General features: G+C 44.6%; 3 non-coding genes across 3 annotated transcripts; all 3 read right to left on the bottom strand.

Moving 5' to 3' along the window:
* Positions 1 to 2,116: 2,116 nt before the first annotated feature.
* Positions 2,117 to 2,189, bottom strand: trnaf-aaa (transfer RNA phenylalanine (anticodon AAA)). Its single transcript has one exon. It is a non-coding gene; the product is annotated as a tRNA-Phe (tRNA).
* Positions 2,190 to 3,086: 897 nt separating this feature from the next.
* Positions 3,087 to 3,175, bottom strand: trnap-agg (transfer RNA proline (anticodon AGG)). The gene is given in 2 exon segments: positions 3,087 to 3,122; positions 3,140 to 3,175. It is a non-coding gene; the product is annotated as a tRNA-Pro (tRNA).
* A 4,536-nt stretch (positions 3,176 to 7,711) lies between these two features.
* Positions 7,712 to 7,800, bottom strand: trnap-agg (transfer RNA proline (anticodon AGG)). The gene is given in 2 exon segments: positions 7,712 to 7,747; positions 7,765 to 7,800. It is a non-coding gene; the product is annotated as a tRNA-Pro (tRNA).
* Between the last annotated feature and the right edge of the window lie 10,646 nt (positions 7,801 to 18,446).

The raw sequence follows: 18,446 nt of genomic DNA, 5'->3' as shown, positions 1-18,446 counted from the left end.
TAAGTAACGTTCCCCAATCTATCATAGCCAACTCCCGCCTCATACCTTCATAGTTTCCTTTGTTTAGATTCAGGACCCGAGTCTCGGAATCAACTCTCTCACTCTCCATCTTAATGACGAATTTTATCATATTATGGGCGCACTTCCCCAAGGGACCCCACACAACAAGATTGTTAACTAATCCTTTCTCATTACACAATATCCAGTCCAGGATGGCCTGTTCTCTAGAGGTGTATTACACCTCTATCAATTCTCCACTCAATCTCCTTTGATATAGGCAGAATAATCCTAGCTTTTCCAACCTAACCTTGTAACTAAAATCCCCCATCCCTGGATCCATTCTGGTAAATCGCCTCTGCGTCCTCTCAAGGGCCCTCACATTCTTTCTAATGTCTGCTGAGCAGAACTGGAAGCAACACTCCAATTGGGGCCTAACCAGAGTTTTATAATGGTTCAGCATAACTTCCCTGCTTTTGTACTCAATGCCTCTATTTATAAAGCCCAAGATCCCATATGCTTTGCGAACCACTCTCGCAATATGTCTTGCCACCTTCAAAGATTGATGCACATGAACCCCAAGTCCCTCTATTCCAGTACACTCTTTAGAACTGTGCCATTAAGTATATATTGCCTCTCCCTATTCCTTTACATCACCTCACACTTGTCACTATTAAATTCCATCTGCCACCTGTCTGCCCATTCTGCTAGTCTATCACTGTCCTGTTGCAGGCAGTTCATATCATCCTCACTGTTTGCCGCTCCTCCAAGTTTGTTGTCATCGGGATATTTTGAGATTCTACTCTGTATTCCAAGATCCAAGTCAATTACCTTGAGCAAAAAAAGCAGTGGTTCTAGCACTGACCCTTGGGGAACACCACTGTCGACTATCCTCCAGTCTGACAAAGAACCATTTAATAAGACTCGCTGTTTTCTGTCCTTAAACCAATTTTCTATCCAATTGGACACTGACCCTCCTATACCACGAACCTCAATTTTGTTAACCGCCCTTTTATGTGGTACCTTGTCAAACGCTTCCTTAAAATCCATATAAACAACATCCACTGCATTCCCTTTATCAACCTGCTCTGTTAGTTCATCAAAAAATGCAGTTAGATTAGTCAAGCATCAACTTCCATTTATAAATCCATGCTCACTCTCCTTAATTAACTCGAACCTCTCCAAGTGACTGTTGATTTTTTACCCTGATTATTCTTTCTAAATCCTTACCCACCGCTGCTGTTAATCTAACTAGCCTGTAGTTACCCGGACTGTCCTTACACCCTTTCTTGAATAAGGGTGTCGCATTTGCCACTGTTTAATCCTCTGGCACCTCCCCCGTATCCAGGGAAGATTGGAAGATTATAGCAAGCCCTTCCGTTATCTGCATCCGCATTTCCTTTCGCAACCTGGGATGTGAGCCATCCGGACCAGGTGATTTATCTTCCCTAAGCACAGCCAGCCTTTTTAGTACCTCCCTCTCCTAATTTGTACCCTCTCCATTGCCTCTACTTTCTTCACTTCAACTGATATTTTGTCAAATTCCACTTCCTTAGTGATCACTGATATAAAGTACTCATTAAGTAGATTAACATTGCCCTGCACCTCTAAGCTTATATTATCCTTTTTGTCCCTAATAGGCCAGACTCAACCTCTTACTACCCACTTATCATTTACATGCTGCTCGAAGATTTTTGGGTTTCCTTTCATGTTGACTGCCAGTCTATTCTCATAGAAATAGAGAATAAGCAAGTATAGAAGATATAAGTGTTTACCATCCTTGATGAGGTGGAACTTTTTTATGTTGTGGGTGGTAATGACTTGGCCCACGAGTGTGGTGGAAGCAGAGACAATCAATGATTTGAAAAGGAAATTAGATGGATACTTGAAGGAAAGAAACTTGCAGGAGGAAAGGGATCGAGCTGGTGAGTGGAACTGACGAGATTGCTCCGGGGAGAGCCAGCATGGACGTGATAGGCCAAACGATCACCTTCTGTGGTGTAAATGACTCTGTGTTGTTTCTCAAATTCAATCCACTGGTGCTTGGTAAATAATTTCAAAGTAAATTGTGCAACCGGAAAATCAGAACCAAGGCAAGGGACGCATAAGCAAGCAAAATTGCTAAAACCCAGGATTGAACCATGGACCTTTAGATTTTTAGTCTAACGCTCGCCCAACTGAGCTATTTCAGCCCGACATTAATAGTGGCTTGTTGTCCTTGTTTTGGAAGAAAATACATACATTCAAGTTTTCCAAAAAATTAAAGAACACAACATGTGAGTAATATTCCCCATTGCTTTCTCAGTACTGATGGATTGTGAAGCGGGAGACAGCCAGCAGTGCCGCTGAGCCGCACAGACCCCGATCAAATTCAATCTTTCATAGTGAGATGCTGCTGAGAGGTAAGAGTCCTGAATCAAAGCGAGACTTGCTCATTTCAAACACTCTCTGTACTCTCTGCTCAAGAAGCCTTAAAAAAGGGAAAAACAGAATGGCACTCAAACTCACAACCCTGCCATTAAAAGTCTCATATTCGACTGACAGAACTGTCACTTCTCCTCGGTCTCTTATTGGATGGATACAACTCCAACGCAGGGGTGGCATTCAAATCCTCCCATGGGTCCACATGTCAGACTGAGTTCCATGTTGTAGACTCAAGCAAAGGAAATCTGCTCACTTCCAAAACTATCAGCGAATTGAAGCTGATTACAATCAACATCATCGGAGGTCAGAACGACCTGGTGAAAGGAGACACCCTGAAGAAGGATCCACAATTATTCAAAGGCATCGACAAAGTGAAGAACAAGAAAATCGATGAGTCAATGCAAGCCAAACAACAGAAACACTGAAGAATTCCATTCCATTCCAGTCCAGAACCCAGTCCTGTTGTTTTTGGAGGCAGGTCACAATTACAGCAACAACTTTTTTTCCCACTTGGCTATCAGTACATTTCGTTAATTGCAATTTTGTCGACAAGCTCTTTGAATCCAGTTGTCTGGTCCTCATGCCAGCTCCGGATGGAAGTCAATTCCACCTTTTGCAAGGCTGAAACCAATAGATAACCTTAATCTAAAAATGCCAGCAGGCCAGGGCTCGTCCGGGACTTGAACCCGGGATCTCTCGCATGTTAATTAACTATACTCCCTAAGCGAGAATCATACCCCTAGACCAACGAGCCACTGACAGGTCAGGTTTTATTAGCTGCTGTGGAATTTCACCGGAACCCCCCAGCCAATCATCCATTTTTTTTCAGATCAAAGCAACATCCTGCAAAAGCTGAAATAAAAACAGAAAGTGCTGGAAATGTTCAGCAGCTCTGGCATCATCTGTGCTGTGAGAAACACAGTTAACGTTTCAGGGCACTCACCTTTTGTTTCAGCCATCCTTTCAGACTGCTTCTGTCCATCCAATCTCACTTTCTATTCTATCCACATTCTAATCATTCACTACGTTACTACATTTTTCATGAATTCCTCATTTCTTTTATTAATGACAATCTTGTATTTCTGGCCTTTGCTTCAGACACCAGCACAAGTGGAATCGTGTCTCCATCTACCCAATCAAACCACTTCGCTGTTTCCTCACATTGCAATGTTTCTTTAACCCTGACAGACTGTGGAGTTTCTGTTGCTTGATTGCAGTTCTTGCTTCCCACCAGTAGATGTCACCTCACTCCAATACAGTGAAGTTTACAAATCTGAGAGAGACACAACAGGAAATAATTGTTCACATTATCGTGAATGTGTGGGATTTAGAAATACTAGGAGTGGAGACGAGTTATTATTGCACTCTGCTATTACATCTTTTATAATGGACTCCAGCATTTTCCCCACGACTGATGTCAGGCTAACCGGTATATAATTCGCTGTTTTCTTTCTGCCTTTTTTTTTAAATAGCGGAGTTACATTAACTACCGTCCAATCCATTGGAACTGTTCCAGAGTCGATAGAATTTTGAAAAAAGACCAGAAATGCATCTGCTATTTCAAGGGCCACTTCCTTAATTACTCTGGGATGTAGATTATCAGGCCCTGGGGATTTATCGGCCTTCAATCCCATCAATTTCCCAAACATTCCCGACTAATACTGATTTCATACAGTTCCTCCTTCTCATTAGACCCTATGTTCCCCAACATTTCTGGGAGATAATTTGTATCCTCCTTAGTGAAGACAGATCCAAAGTATGTATTTAATTGGTCTGCCATTTCTTTGTTCCCCATTATAAATTCCCCCGTTTCTGACTGTAAGGGGCCCACATTTGCCTTCACTAACCTTTTTCTCTACACATATCTATAGAAGCTTTGACAGTCAGTTTTTATGTTCTTTGCTAGCTTACTCTCATATTCTATTTCCCCCTTCTTAATCAATCCTTTTGTCCTCCTCTGCTAAATTCCAAACTGCTCACAATCTTCAGGTTTGCTGCTTGTTCTGGCCATTTTATATTTCTCCTCCTTGGATCTAATACTTTCCTTAATTTCTTTTGTAAGCCACAGTTGAGCCACCCTTCCTGTTTTACTTTTGCACAGACAGGAATGAACAATTGTTGTAATTCATCCATGCGCTCTTTAAATGCTAGCCATTGCCTATCCACTGTCAACCCTTTAAGTAACGTTCCCCAATCTATCATAGCCAACTCCCGCCTCATACCTTCATAGTTTCCTTTGTTTAGATTCAGGACCCGAGTCTCGGAATCAAATCTCTCACTCTCCATCTTAATGAAGAATTTTATCATATTATGGGCGCACTTCCCCAAGGGACCCCACACAACAAGATTGTTAACTAATCCTTTCTCATTACACAATACCCAGTCCAGGATGGCCAGTTCTCTAGAGGTGTTTTACACCTCTATCAATTCTCCACTCAATCTCCTTTGATATAGGCAGAATAATCTTAGCTTTTCCAACCTAACCTTGTAACTAAAATCCCCCATCCCTGGATCCATTCTGGTAAATCGCCTCTGCGTCCTCTCAAGGACCCTCACATTCTTTCTAAAGTCTGCTGAGCAGAACTGGAAGCAACACTCCAATTGGGGCCTTACCAGAGTTTTATAATGGTTCAGCATAACTTCCCTGCTTTTGTACTCAATGCCTCTATTTATAAAGCCCAAGATCCCATATGCTTTGCGAACCACTCTCGCAATATGACTTGCCACCTTCAAAGCTTGATGCACATGAACCCCAAGTCCCTCTATTCCAGTACACTCTTTAGAACTGTGCCATTAAGTATATATTGCCTCTCCCTATTCCTTATGCCAAAATACATCACCTCACACTTGTCACTATTAAATTCCATCTGCCACCTGTCTGCCCATTCCGCTAGCCTATCACTGTCCTGTTGCAGGCAGTTCATATCATCCTCACTGTTTGCCGCTCCTCCAAGTTTGTTGTCATCGGGATATTTTGAGATTCTACTCTGTATTCCAAGATCCAAGTCAATTACCTTGAGCAAAAAAAGCAGTGGTTCTAGCACTGACCCTTGGGGAACACCACTGTCGACTATCCTCCAGTCTGACAAAGAACCATTTAATAAGACTCGCTGTTTTCTGTCCTTAAACCAATTATCTATCCAATTGGACACTGACCCTCCTATACCACGAACCTCAATTTTGTTAACCGCCCTTTTATGTGGTACCTTGTCAAACGCTTCCTTAAAATCCATATAAACAACATCCACTGCATTCCCTTCATCAACCTGCTCTGTAAGTTCATCAAAAAATGCAGTTAGATTAGTCAAGCATGAACTCCCATTTATAAATCCATGCTCACTCTCCTTAATTAACTCGAACCTCTCCAAGTGACTGTTGATTTTTTACCCTGATTATTCTTTCTAAAACCTTACCCACCGCTGCTGTTAATCTAACTAGCCTGTAGTTACCCGGACTGTCTTTACACCCTTTCTTGAATAAGGGTGTCGCATTTGCCACTGTTTAATCCTCTGGCACCTCCCCCGTATCCAGGGAAGATTGGAAGATTATAGCAAGCCCTTCCGTTATCTGCATCCGCATTTCCTTTCGCAACCTGGGATGTGAGCCATCCGGACCAGGTGATTTATCTTCCCTAAGCACAGCCAGCCTTTTTAGTACCTCCCTCTCCTAATTTGTACTCTCTCCATTGCCTCTACTTTCTTCACTTCAACTCATATTTTGTCAAATTCCACTTCCTCAGTGATCACTGATGCAAAGTACTCATTAAGTAGATTAACATTGCCCTGCACCTCTAAGCTTATATTATCCTTTTTGACCCTAATAGGCCCGACTCAACCTCTTACTACCCACTTATCATTTACATGCTGCTCGAAGATTTTTGGGTTTCCTTTCATGTTGACTGCCAGTCTATTCTCATAGAAATAGAGAATAAGCAAATATAGAAGATGTAAGTATTTCCCATCCTTGATGAGGTGAAATTTTTTATGTTGTGGGTGGTAATGTCTTGGCGCACGAGTGTGGTGGAAGCAGAGACAAACAATGATTTGAAAAGGAAATTGGATGGATACTTGAAGGAAAGAAACTTGCAGGAGGAAAGGGATCGAGCTGGTGAGTGGAACTGACGAGATTGCTCCGGGGAGAGCCAGCATGGACATGATAGGCCAAATGACCACCTTCTATGTTGCAAATGATTCTGTGTTGTTTCTCAAATTCAATCCACTGGTGCTTGGTAAATAATCTCAAAGTAAATTGTGCAACTGGAAAATCAGAACCAAGGCAAGGGACACATAAGGAAGCGAAATTGCTGAAACCCGGGATTGAACCCGGGACCTTTAGATCTTCAGTCTAACGCTCTCCCAACTGAGCTATTTCATCCCTACATTAACAGACGCTTGGTGTCCTTGTTTTGGAAGAAAATACATACATTCAAGTTTTCCAAAAAATTAAAGAACACAACATGTGAGTAATATTCCCCATTGCTTTCTCAGTACTGATGGATTGTGAAGCGGGAGACAGCCAGAAGTCCCACTGAGCCGCACAGACCCCGAGCTGAGAATGAAATGAGATCAAATTCAATCTTTCATAGTGAGATGCTGCTGAGAGGTAAGAGTCCTGAATCAAAGCGAGACTTGCTCATTTCAAACACTCCCTGTACTCTCTGCTCATGAAGCCTTAAAAAAGGGAAAAACAGAATGGCAATCAAACTCACAACCCTGCCATTAAAAGTCTCATATTCGACTGACAGAACTGTCACTTCAACTCGGTCTCTTATTGGATGGATGCAACTCCAACGCAGGGATGGCATTCAAATCCTCCCATGGGTCCACATGTCAGACTGAGTTCCATGTTGTAGACTCAAGCAAAGGAAATCTGCTCACTTCCAAAACTATCAGCGAATTGAAGCTGATTACAATCAACATCATCGGAGGTCAGAACTACCTGGTGAAAGAAGACACCCTGAAGAAGGATCCACAATTATTCAAAGGCATCGACAAAGTGAAAAACAAGAAAATCGATGAGTCAATGCAAGCCAAACAACAGAAACACTGAAGAATTCCATTCCATTCCAGTCCAGAACCCAGTCCTGTTGTTTTTGGAGTCAGGTCACAATTACAGCAACAACTTTGTATTCCCAATTGGCTATCTGGACATTCAGTTAATTGCAATTTTGTCGACAAGCTCTTTGAATCCAGTTGTCTGGTCCTCAAGCCAGCTCCGGATGGAAGTCAATTCCAACTTCTGCAAGGCTGAAACCAATAGATAACCTTAATCTAAAAATGCCTGCAGACCAGGGCTCGTCCGGGACTTGAACCCGGGATCTCTCGCATGTTAATTAACCATACTCCCTAAGCGAGAATCATACCCCTAGACCAACGAGCCACTGACAATTCAAGCTTTATTAGCTGCTGTGGAATTTCACTGGAACCTCCCAGCCAATCATCCATTTTTTTTCAGATCAAAGCAACATCCTGCAATGCTGAAATAAAAACAGAAAGTGCTGGAAATGTTCAGCAGCTCTGGCAGCATCTGTGCTGTGAGAAACACAGTTAATGTTTCAGGGCACTCACCATTTGTTTCAGCCATCCTTTCAGACTGCTTCTGTCCATCCAATCTCACTTTCTATTCTATCCACATTCTAACCATTCACTACGTTAATACATTTTTCATGAATTCCTCATTTCTTTTATTAATGACAATTTTGTATTTCTGGCCTTTGCTTCAGACACCACCACAAGAAGAATCATGTCTCCATCTACCCAATCAAACCACTTCACATTGCAATGTTTCTTTAACCCTGACAGACTGTGGAGTTTCTGCTACTTGATTGCAGTTCTGGCTTCCCGCCAGTAGATGTCACCTCACTCCAATACAGTGAAGTTTACAAATCTGAGAGAGACACAACAGGAAATAATTGTTCACATTATAGTGAATGTGTGGGATTTAGAAATACTGGGAGTGGAGACGAGTTATTATTGCACTCTGCTATTACATCTTTTATAATGGACTCCAGCATTTTCCCCACGACTGATGTCAGGCTAACCGGTATATAATTCGCTGTTTTCTTTCTGCCTCTTTTTTAAAATAGCGGAGTTACATTAACTACCGTCCAATCCATTGGAACGGTTCCAGAGTCGATAGAATTTTGAAAAAAGACCAGAAATGCATCTGCTATTTCAAGGGATACTTCCTTAATTACTCTGGGATGTAGATTATCAGGCCCTGGGGATTTATCGGCCTTCAATCCCATCAATTTCCCAAACATTCCCTACTAATATTGATTTCATACAGTTCCTCCTTCTCACTAGACCCTATGTTCCGCAACATTTCTGGGAGATAATTTGTATCCTCCTTTCTGAAGACAGATCCAAAGTATGTATTTAATTGGTCTGCCATTTCTTTGTTCCCCATTATAAATTCCCCCGTTTCTGACTGTAAGGGGCCCACATTTGTCTTCACTAATCTTTTACTCTACAAATATCTATAGAAGGTTTTACAGTCAGTTTTTATGTTCTTTGCTAGCTTACTCTCATACTCTATTTCCCCCTTCTTAATCAATCCTTTTGTCCTCCTCTGCTAAATTCCAAACTGCTCACAATCTTCAGGTTTGCTGCTTGTTCTGACCATTTTATATTTCTCCTCCTTGGATCTAATACTTTCCTTAATTTCTTTTGTAAGCCACAGTTGAGCCACCCTTCCTGTTTTACTTTTGCACAGACAGGAATGAACAATTGTTGTAATTCATCCATGCGCTCTTTAAATGCTAGCCATTGCCTATCCACTGTCAACCCTTTAAGTAACGTTCCCCAATCTATCATAGCCAACTCCCGCCTCATACCTTCATAGTTTCCTTTGTTTAGATTCAGGACCCGAGTCTCGGAATCAACTCTCTCACTCTCCATCTTAATGAAGAATTTTATCATATTATGGGCGCACTTCCCCAAGGGACCCCACACAACAAGATTATTAACTAATCCTTTCTCATTACACAATACCCAGTCCAGGATGGCCAGTTCTCTAGAGGTGTTTTACACCTCTATCAATTCTCCACTAATCTCCTTTGATATAAGCAGAATAATCCTAGCTTTTCCAACCTAACATTGTAACTAAAATCCCCCATCCCTGGATCCATTCTGGTAAATCGCCTCTGCGTCCTCTCAAGGACCCTCACATTCTTTCTAAAGTCTGCTGAGCAGAACTGGAAGCAACACTCCAATTGGGGCCTAACCAGAGTTTTATAATGGTTCAGCATAACTTCCCTGCTTTTGTACTCAATGCCTCTATTTATAAAGCCCAAGATCCCATATGCTTTGCGAACCACTCTCGCAATATGACTTTCCACCTTCAAAGATTGATGCACATGAACCCCAAGTCCCTATATTCCAGCACACTCTTTAGAACTGTGCCATTAAGTATATATTGCCTCTCCCTATTCCTTATGCCAAAATACATCACCTCACACTTGTTACTATTAAATTCCATCTGCCACCTGTCTGCCCATTCTGCTAGCCTATCACTGTCCTGTTGCAGGCAGTTGATATCATCCTCACTGTTTGCCGCTCCTCCAAGTTTGGTGTCATCGGCATATTTTGAGATTCTACTCTGTATTCCAAGATCCAAGTCAATTACCTTGAGCAGAAAAAGCAGTGGTTCTAGCACTGACCCTTGGGGAACACCACTGTCGACTATCCTCCAGTCTGACAAAGAACCATTTAATAAGACTCGCTGTTTTCTGTCCTTAAACCAATTTTCTATCCAATTGGACACTGACCCTCCTATACCACGAACCTCAATTTTGTTAACCGCCCTTTTATGTGGTACCTTGTAAAACGCTTCCTTAAAATCCATATAAACAACATCCACTGCATTCCCTTCATCAACCTGCTCTGTTAGTTCATCAAAAAATGCAGTTTGATTAGTCAAGCATGAACTCCCATTTATAAATCCATGCTCACTCTCCTTAATTAACTCGAACCTCTCCAAGTGACTGTTGATTTTTTACCCTGATTATTCTTTCTAAAACCTTACCCACCGCTGCTGTTAATCTAACTAGCCTGTAGTTACCCGGACTGTCCTTACACCCTTTCTTGAATAAGGGTGTCGCATTTGCCACTGTTTAATCCTCTGGCACCTCCCCCGTATCCAGGGAAGATTGGAAGATTATAGCAAGCCCTTGCGTTATCTGCATCCGCATTTCCTTTCACAACCTGGGATGTGAGCCATCCGGACCAGGTGATTTATCTTCCCTAAGCACAGCCAGCCTTTTTAGTACCTCCCTCTCATAATTTGTACTCTCTCCATTGCCTCTACTTTCTTCACTTCAACTGATATTTTGTCAAATTCCACTTCCTTAGTGATCACTGATGCAAAGTACTCATTAAGTAGATTAACATTGCCCTGCACCTCTAAGCTTATATTATCCTTTTTGTCCCTAATAGGCCCGACTCAACCTCTTACTACCCACTTATCATTTACATGCTGCTCGAAGATTTTTGGGTTTCCTTTCATGTTGACTGCCAGTCTATTCTCATAGAAATAGAGAATAAGCAAATATAGAAGATGTAAGTATTTCCCATCCTTGATGAGGTGGAATGTTTTATGTTGTGGGTGGTAATGTCTTGGCCCACGAGTGTGGTGGAAGCAGAGACAATCAATGATTTGAAAAGGAAATTGGATGGATACTAGAAGGAAAGAAACTTGCAGGAGGAAAGGGATCGAGCTGCTGAGTGGAACTGACTAGATTGCTCCGGGGAGAGCCAGCATCTCACGCTTCTGTAAGTGGATTTACTGTATCAGAGTAGAAGTACTGTATCAGGCCTTGTTAGCTCAGTTGGCAGAGCATGAGACTTTTAATCTCACGGTCTTGGATTTGAGACCCTTGTGTCGTTGTTCTTCCCTTTTTCAGTCTTCATCGGCAGAGAGTTCAAGGAGAGTTTGAAATTAAATTCAACAACATCACCAGATTTCAACGGCACCCCCCCACCCCCGTCCCAGTGTAGTTGACAGGACCCACAACCTCTGTCCTCCCCCCTCCCCCCCCGTCCCAGTGTAGTTGACAGGACTCTCAACCTCTGCCTTCCCCCTTCCCCTCCCTCCCAGAACTGCGACAGGGTTCCCCTTGTCCTCACTTTCCACCCCACCTGCCTCCACATCCAAAGGATCATCCTCCACCATTTCCACCACCTCCAGCGTGATGCCACCACCAAACGCATCCTTCCCTCCCCTGTCAGCATTCCGAAGGGATCGTTCCCTCCACGACACCTTGGTCCACTCCTCCATTATCCCTGACACCTCATCCCCTTCCCAAGGCACCTTCTCATGCAATCGCAGGAGATATAACACCTACCCTTTTCCCTCCTCTCTGCTCATTATTTAAAGCCCAAACACTCCTTTCAGGTGAAGCAGCGATTTACTTGTACGTCTTTCAATTTAGTGTACTGTATTCGCTGCTCACATTGCAGTCTCCTCCAAATTGGGGAGACCAAACGCAGATTATGTCGAACACCTCTGCTCAGTCCGAAAGCATGACCCCGAGCTTCTGGTTCCTTGCCGTTTCAACACTACCCCCTGCTCTCATGTCAACATTTCTGTCTTGGGCCTGTTCCAGTATTCCAGTGATCATCTCCATGGAAAGATCAATCTTACACGCTAGCTCAAATGTTGGATTTTGTATGTTTAGTATCTTTTCTCATCCAAAGATTACACGATCAATCATTCACCACTCTGTCTTCTCCTGAACTTCGAGTTCAAATTTGTTTGTGAAGTTGAGTGACACGTTAAGACAGCACAGTCTTTGTCTTTGTGAAGGAAGTGATTTCGGAATGGCTGTTTGAAACTGCCACTCCTTGCACAGAAATTCAGTGCAAATACTCAAATCACCCACAATTTCTTCGTGAGAAATTTGTTCACAATTGCATTCGACTTGGAAACCGCCTCAACATTAATCTCACTGAAGGAAAGTGTGACTGTGTTGTTTGTTTCAGAGTGTTGGTGCCGTTATGTGTCGCTCTTAACCAAGACTGGGACACAACGCAAGGTTGATCCAAGGTTGGCATATATTATCATTCAGGAGCAAGAAAAATCGAAAGGAACCTAACAAGAAAACCCAGTCTCCAGATGTGAGAATCTGTCGATCCGCTTTGGGAAAGTAAATCAGAGCAGAATGAAGGGTGAACTGTCCGACTGCCCAGAAGAGATGAAGACACAGCTCAGTCAGCACGTTCCCCTGGTTTATGATGCTGGAACATTCCTCACACAGAAATTATTCAACCTGATGACAAACGTGCTTACAGCCGATAATTTGTTAAGATAATTTTTTTTTGAGCTACAACTCAAACAGCTACTCGACAATGTGGAAAATTGCCCAGGTGTGCCCTGTCCATAAAAAAAAGCAGGACAAATCCAATCTGACCAATTACCGCCCCATCAGTCTGCTATCAATCATCAGCAAAGTGATGGAAGATGTCATCAACAGTGATATCAATCACCACGCATTTAGCAATAAACTGCTCATCGATGCTCAGTTTAGATTCCGCCACGGCCTCTCGGATCCAGGCAAACATTTGGAAGCTGGAGTATAATGTGGGAAAATGTGAGGTTATTCACTTTGGTAGTAAGAACAGATAAATTAAATATTATTTAAATTGCGAGAGACTACAGAATGCTGTGGTATAGAAGGATCTGGGTGTCTTCGTACATGAATCACAAAAAGTTAGCATGCAGCTAGAGCAAATAATTAGGAAGGCAAATGGAATGTTACCCTTTGTTACAAAGGGGAATGGAGTATAAAAGGAGAGAAGTCTTGCTACAAATGTACAGGGTGTTGGTGAAACCACACCTGGAGTACTGTGTACAGTTTTGGTCTCCTTATTTAAGGAGGGATATACTTGCATTGGAGGCAATTCAGAGAAAGAGGTGGGCAACTGTCTCTTCCCCACCACAGCCACCTCGAGGGCATTGTGCGGAGGGGGTGAGACTTCGGGCGTGCAGGAAGGATCTGATGGGGAGGGCTCTTCTCACCACCAGCCAAGTTTCATCATGGTGCTTGTTTGAAAGTTCTGGTGATGAGGCATTCCGCCAAATGACTTTGGAAGTTTGCTCGGGGAACCATCCGACTGGATCCACCATCTCCTTTTCCTGTAGGGCCTTGAGGACATTCCGTGCAGACAACTACCTGAAGGATTGGTGGTCAAAGATGTTTTTCCACAGAAACTTTCCCACGAAGGATATGTGGTACGGCACGGTCCAACTGGATGGAGCATTCCGCGGCAATGTGACCAGGCCCATCCTTCACAACGCTGGGGACAGATAGAACCTCAGCACGGAGTGACACTTGGAGATTGTGTACTGGGAATCTGCGCACAGCTTGATGCAGCTGCACACGAAGGTAGTCATCAGGATGAGGGCGACGTTGGGTACATTTTTCCCGCCCTTATCCAGGGGTTTGAACATTATGTCCCTCCAGACCTGGTCCATTTTGGAACCCCATATGAAGCGGAAAATGGCTCGGGTGATCGCCACAGCACAGGAGTGGCGTTTGGGCCAGACCTGCACCACGTACAGCAACGTGAGCGCCTCGCACCTGATCACCAGGTTCTTACCCACAATGGAGAGAGATCGCTGCTCCCACATGCTCAGCTTATGGTGTATCCTGGCTACTCGCTACTTCCAGGTTTTGGTGCACGCCCCGTCCCTTCCGAACCATAACCCCAGCACCGTCAGGTAGTCTGACCTGATGGTGAAGGGGACAAAGGATCGGTCAGCCCAGTTCCCAAAGAACATGGACTCGCACTTGCCGTGGTTAACTTTGGCTCCCGAGGCGAGTTCGAACTGGTCGCAGATGCTGATCAGTCTGCGAACGGACAGCAGATCCGAGCAAAAGACGGCGACGTCATCCAGGTACAGGGAAGTTTTAACCTGAGTGACTCCACTGCCTCGGATTATAACCCCCCCTTTCTGCTTGCATCCTTCCTAATAGACTCAGCAAAGGGTTCAAAACAGCAAACAAACAAGACAGAGGAGAGAGGACTGCCCTGTCTGTCTTTGCAAAGCAGGTGTCGAAAAAGATGCAGTGGTTTTTATCGCGGTTCATCCCAAGCAGCTGTGTAACACAGGAGTCTGTGCTCTACAGGCTGTTCTCAGGGATGCACACCGAGATGAACATCAACTGCTGCTGAAGGACTATCAATTGGGTGAAAGACGCCCTTTGTTCTGCCCGAAACTTGCTGGTCTTCCAGCGCAAAGAGTTGTCCACGACCTAATGTTGCAGACTGGCACATTCCAAGGTCCAAGACTACGTGCTGAGGGACGCACTACATCTTGGGGCAGCCGCTGCAAAGGTTCACTGGGGAAGACCACTGTGTAAGGTACCCCCACCAAGGTGAAGTGAGGGACTGGATCCATGGAAATCCCCTCGGGCTGTATCTAGAAAATATTTCTCCACCTCCAGGCTCACTTCTTTGACCAGGAGTCCTCCTCCCGACCAGCAGACCCATTCACCCACCTCCAGCATTCTCCCTCTACTTGGACCCCTCCCCCTGGCCACTTACCCGCTCTTGATCTCTTCATTGAAAACTGTCGGCTAGACATTTGTCATCTCAATTTCTTTGCCCCCCTCATTCACTCTAACCTGTCCCCCTCTGATCTTGAGGCACTCCGTTCTCTCAGGTCCAACCCCGACATTGTCATCAAACCTGCAGACAATGGTGGTGCTGTTGTTGTATGGCGTACCGACCTCTACCTTGCAGAGGCTCAGCGCCGACTCACAGACACTTCTTCCTACCTCCCTCTGGACCATGACCCCATCACCGAACATCAAGCCACCGTCCAAAGGACTGTCACTGACCTCATCTCCTCTGGAGAGCTTCCCTCTTCAGCTTCCAACCTCATCGTCCCGCAACCCCGGACAGCCAGCTTCTACCTCCTTCCCACAATCCACAAACTGGTACGTCCCGGCAGACCCATTGTGTCAGCCTGCTCCTGCCCCACTGAACTTATTTCTTCCTTTCTTGACTCTATCTTTTCTCCGCTGGTCCAGTCTCTTCCCAACTACATCCATGACTCTTCTGACGCCTTACGTCATTTTGACAATTTCCAGTTTCCTGGTCCCAACCGCCTCCTCTTCACTATGGACGTCCAATCGCGCTGCACCTCCATCCCCCGCCAGGATGGTTTGAGGGCTCTCCGCTTCTTCCTGGAACAGAGGCCCAACCAGTCCCCATCCACCACCACCCTCCTCCGCCTGGCTGAACTTGTTCTCACATTGAACAACTTCTCCTTCAACTCCACGCACTTCCTTCAAGTAAAAGGTGTCGCTATGGGTACCCGCATGGGTCCTAGTTATGCCTGTCTTTTTGTGGGATATGTCGAGCATTCTTTGTTCCAGCCCTACTCAGGCCCCCTCCCCCAACTCTTTTTCCGGTACATTGATGACTGTATCGGTGCCGTTTCCTGCTCCCGCCCCGAACTGGAAAACTTTATCAACTTTGCTTCCAATTTCCACCCTTCTCTCACCCATACGTGGTCCATCTCTGACACTTCCCTTCCCTTCCTCGACTTCTCTGTCTCCATCTCTGGGAATAGGTTGTCTCCCAATATCCATTATAAGTCCACCGACTCCCACAGCTACCTCGACTACACTTCTTCACACCCTACCTCCTGTAAGGACTCCATTCCATTCTCCAGGTTTCTTCGTCTTCGACTCAGCTGCTCTGATGATGCTACCTTCCATGACGGTGCTTCTGGTATGACCTCCTTTTTCCTCAACCGTGGAATCCCCCCCACTGTTGTTGACAGGGCCCTCAACCGTGTCCGGCCCATTTCCCGTACTTCTGCCCTCAACCCTTCCACTCCCTCCCAGAACCGTGAACGGGTTCCCCTTGTCCTCACTTTCCACCCCATCAGCCTCCATATCCAAAGGATCATCCTCTGCCATTTTTGCCACCTCCAGCGTGATGCCACTACCAAACGCATCTTCCCCTCCCTTTCCCTGTCAGCATTCCGAAGGGATCGTTCCCTCCGCGACAACCTGGTCCACTCCTCCATTACCTCCACCACCTCGTCCCCATCCCATGGCACCTTCCCCTGCAATCGCAGGAGGTGTAATACCTGCCCATTTACCTCCTCTCTCCTCACTATCCCAGGCCCCACTTCTGACTTATGTTGAAGAGAAAGCCATCAATGAAACAGCTGAGGATGGTTGGGCCTCGGACACTGCCCTGAGAAACTAGGTATCCAGTCATGAATGGTGGTGGACAATTAAATAACGAACCAGATGAGGAGGGCCCAAAAACATTCCTATCCTCAATGTTGGTGGAGCCGAGCACGTCAGTGCAAAAGGTGAAGCTGAAGCATTTGAAACCATCTTCAGTCAGAAATTGCTCAGTGGATGATTCATCTCGGCCTCTTGAGGTCCCCAGCATCACAGCTTCCAGTTTTCAGCCAATTTGCTTCACTCCACATAATGGCAAGAAACAGCTGAAGGCACTCGATACAGCAAAGACTATGGGCCCTAACAACATTCCGGCTCTAGTACCGAAGACTTGTGCTCCAGAACTAGCTGCACCCTCAGCCAAGCTGTTCCAGTAGAGCTACAACACAGGTATCTACTTGACAATGTGGAAAATTGTCCAAGTGTGCCCTCTCCATAAAAAAAATGCAGGACAAATCCAATCTGACCAATTGCCACCCCATCAGTCGACTATCAATCATCAGCAAAGTGATGGAAGATGTCACCAAAAGTGCTATCAAGCACCACACATGCAGCAATAATCTGATCATTGATGCTCAGTTTAGGTTCTGCCAGGGTCTCTCAGCTCCAGGAAATAATTTGGCAGATAGAGGAGAATATTGGAAAATGTGAGGTTATCCACTTTGGTAGGAAGAATAGAAAAGGAAAATATTATTTAAATTGTGAGAGATTACAGAATGCTGCGGTGTAGAAGGATCTGGGTATCCTCGTACATGAATCACAAAAAGTTACCATGCAGGTACAGCAAATAATTAGGAAGGCAAATGGAATGTTACCCTTTATTGCAAGGGGGATGGAGCATAAAAGTAGAGAAGTCTTGCTACAAATGTACATGGTGCTGGTGAAACCACACCTGGAGTATTGTGTACAGTTTTTGTCTCTTTATTTAAGGAGGGATATACTTGCATTGGAGGCAGTTGAGAGAAGGTTCATTGGATTGATTCCTGTGATGAAGGTGTGGTCCTATGAGGAAAGCTGAGCAGGATGGACTGATACTCATTGTAGTTGAGAAAAATGAAAGGTGAACGTATTGAGACATATAAGATTCTGAGGGGGCTTGACAGGGTAGATGCTGAGAGGATGTTTCCTCTCGTGGTGGAATCTAGAACTAGGGGACACAGTTTCAGAATTAGGGGTTTTTCATTTAAAAAGGAATTTCTTCTCTCAGAGGGTCATTAATCTTTGGAATTCTTTACGGCAGAGAGCAGTGGAGGCTGGGTCATTGAATGTCTTCAAGACTTATACCTACAAGAGAGCCAAGGGTTAGGTGGGCAGGCAAGAAAGTGGGGTTGAGGTCATGATCAGGTCAGCCATGATCTTATTGAATGGCGGAGCAAGCTCGAGGGGCCAAATGGCCTACTCCTGCTATTAGTTCTTCTGATTTTATGTTCGTATGATCTCATTGCAGGTTGGTCCAAGCAGAGACGAAAGAGTGGAATTCCAGAGGAGAGGTGAGAGTGATTACCCTTGAGTGAGTGTGGCATCAAGGATCCCCAGCAAAATTGAAGTCAATGGGAATCAGGGGGAAAACTCTCCACTTGTTGAAGTCATACCTTGCCCAAAACAAGATGTTGTGGTTCGTGGAGGCCAATCATCTCAGCCCAAGACATTGCCTCAAGAGTTTCTCAGGGTCGTGTCCTAGACCCAAACATCCCAGCTGTTTCATTGACGACTTTCTCTTCAACATAAGTCAGAAGTGGGAATGTTAGATGATGACTCACAACTCTTCAGATACTGAAGCAGTCTGTGCCTGCAAGCAGCAAGACCTGAACAACATTCA

Source organism: Heterodontus francisci, unplaced genomic scaffold (assembly GCF_036365525.1).
Source record: "Heterodontus francisci isolate sHetFra1 unplaced genomic scaffold, sHetFra1.hap1 HAP1_SCAFFOLD_75, whole genome shotgun sequence".
NCBI lineage: Eukaryota > Metazoa > Chordata > Chondrichthyes > Heterodontiformes > Heterodontidae > Heterodontus > Heterodontus francisci.
Note: the sequence above shows the minus strand (reverse complement) of the source record. Positions and strands in the feature narration are given on the sequence as shown.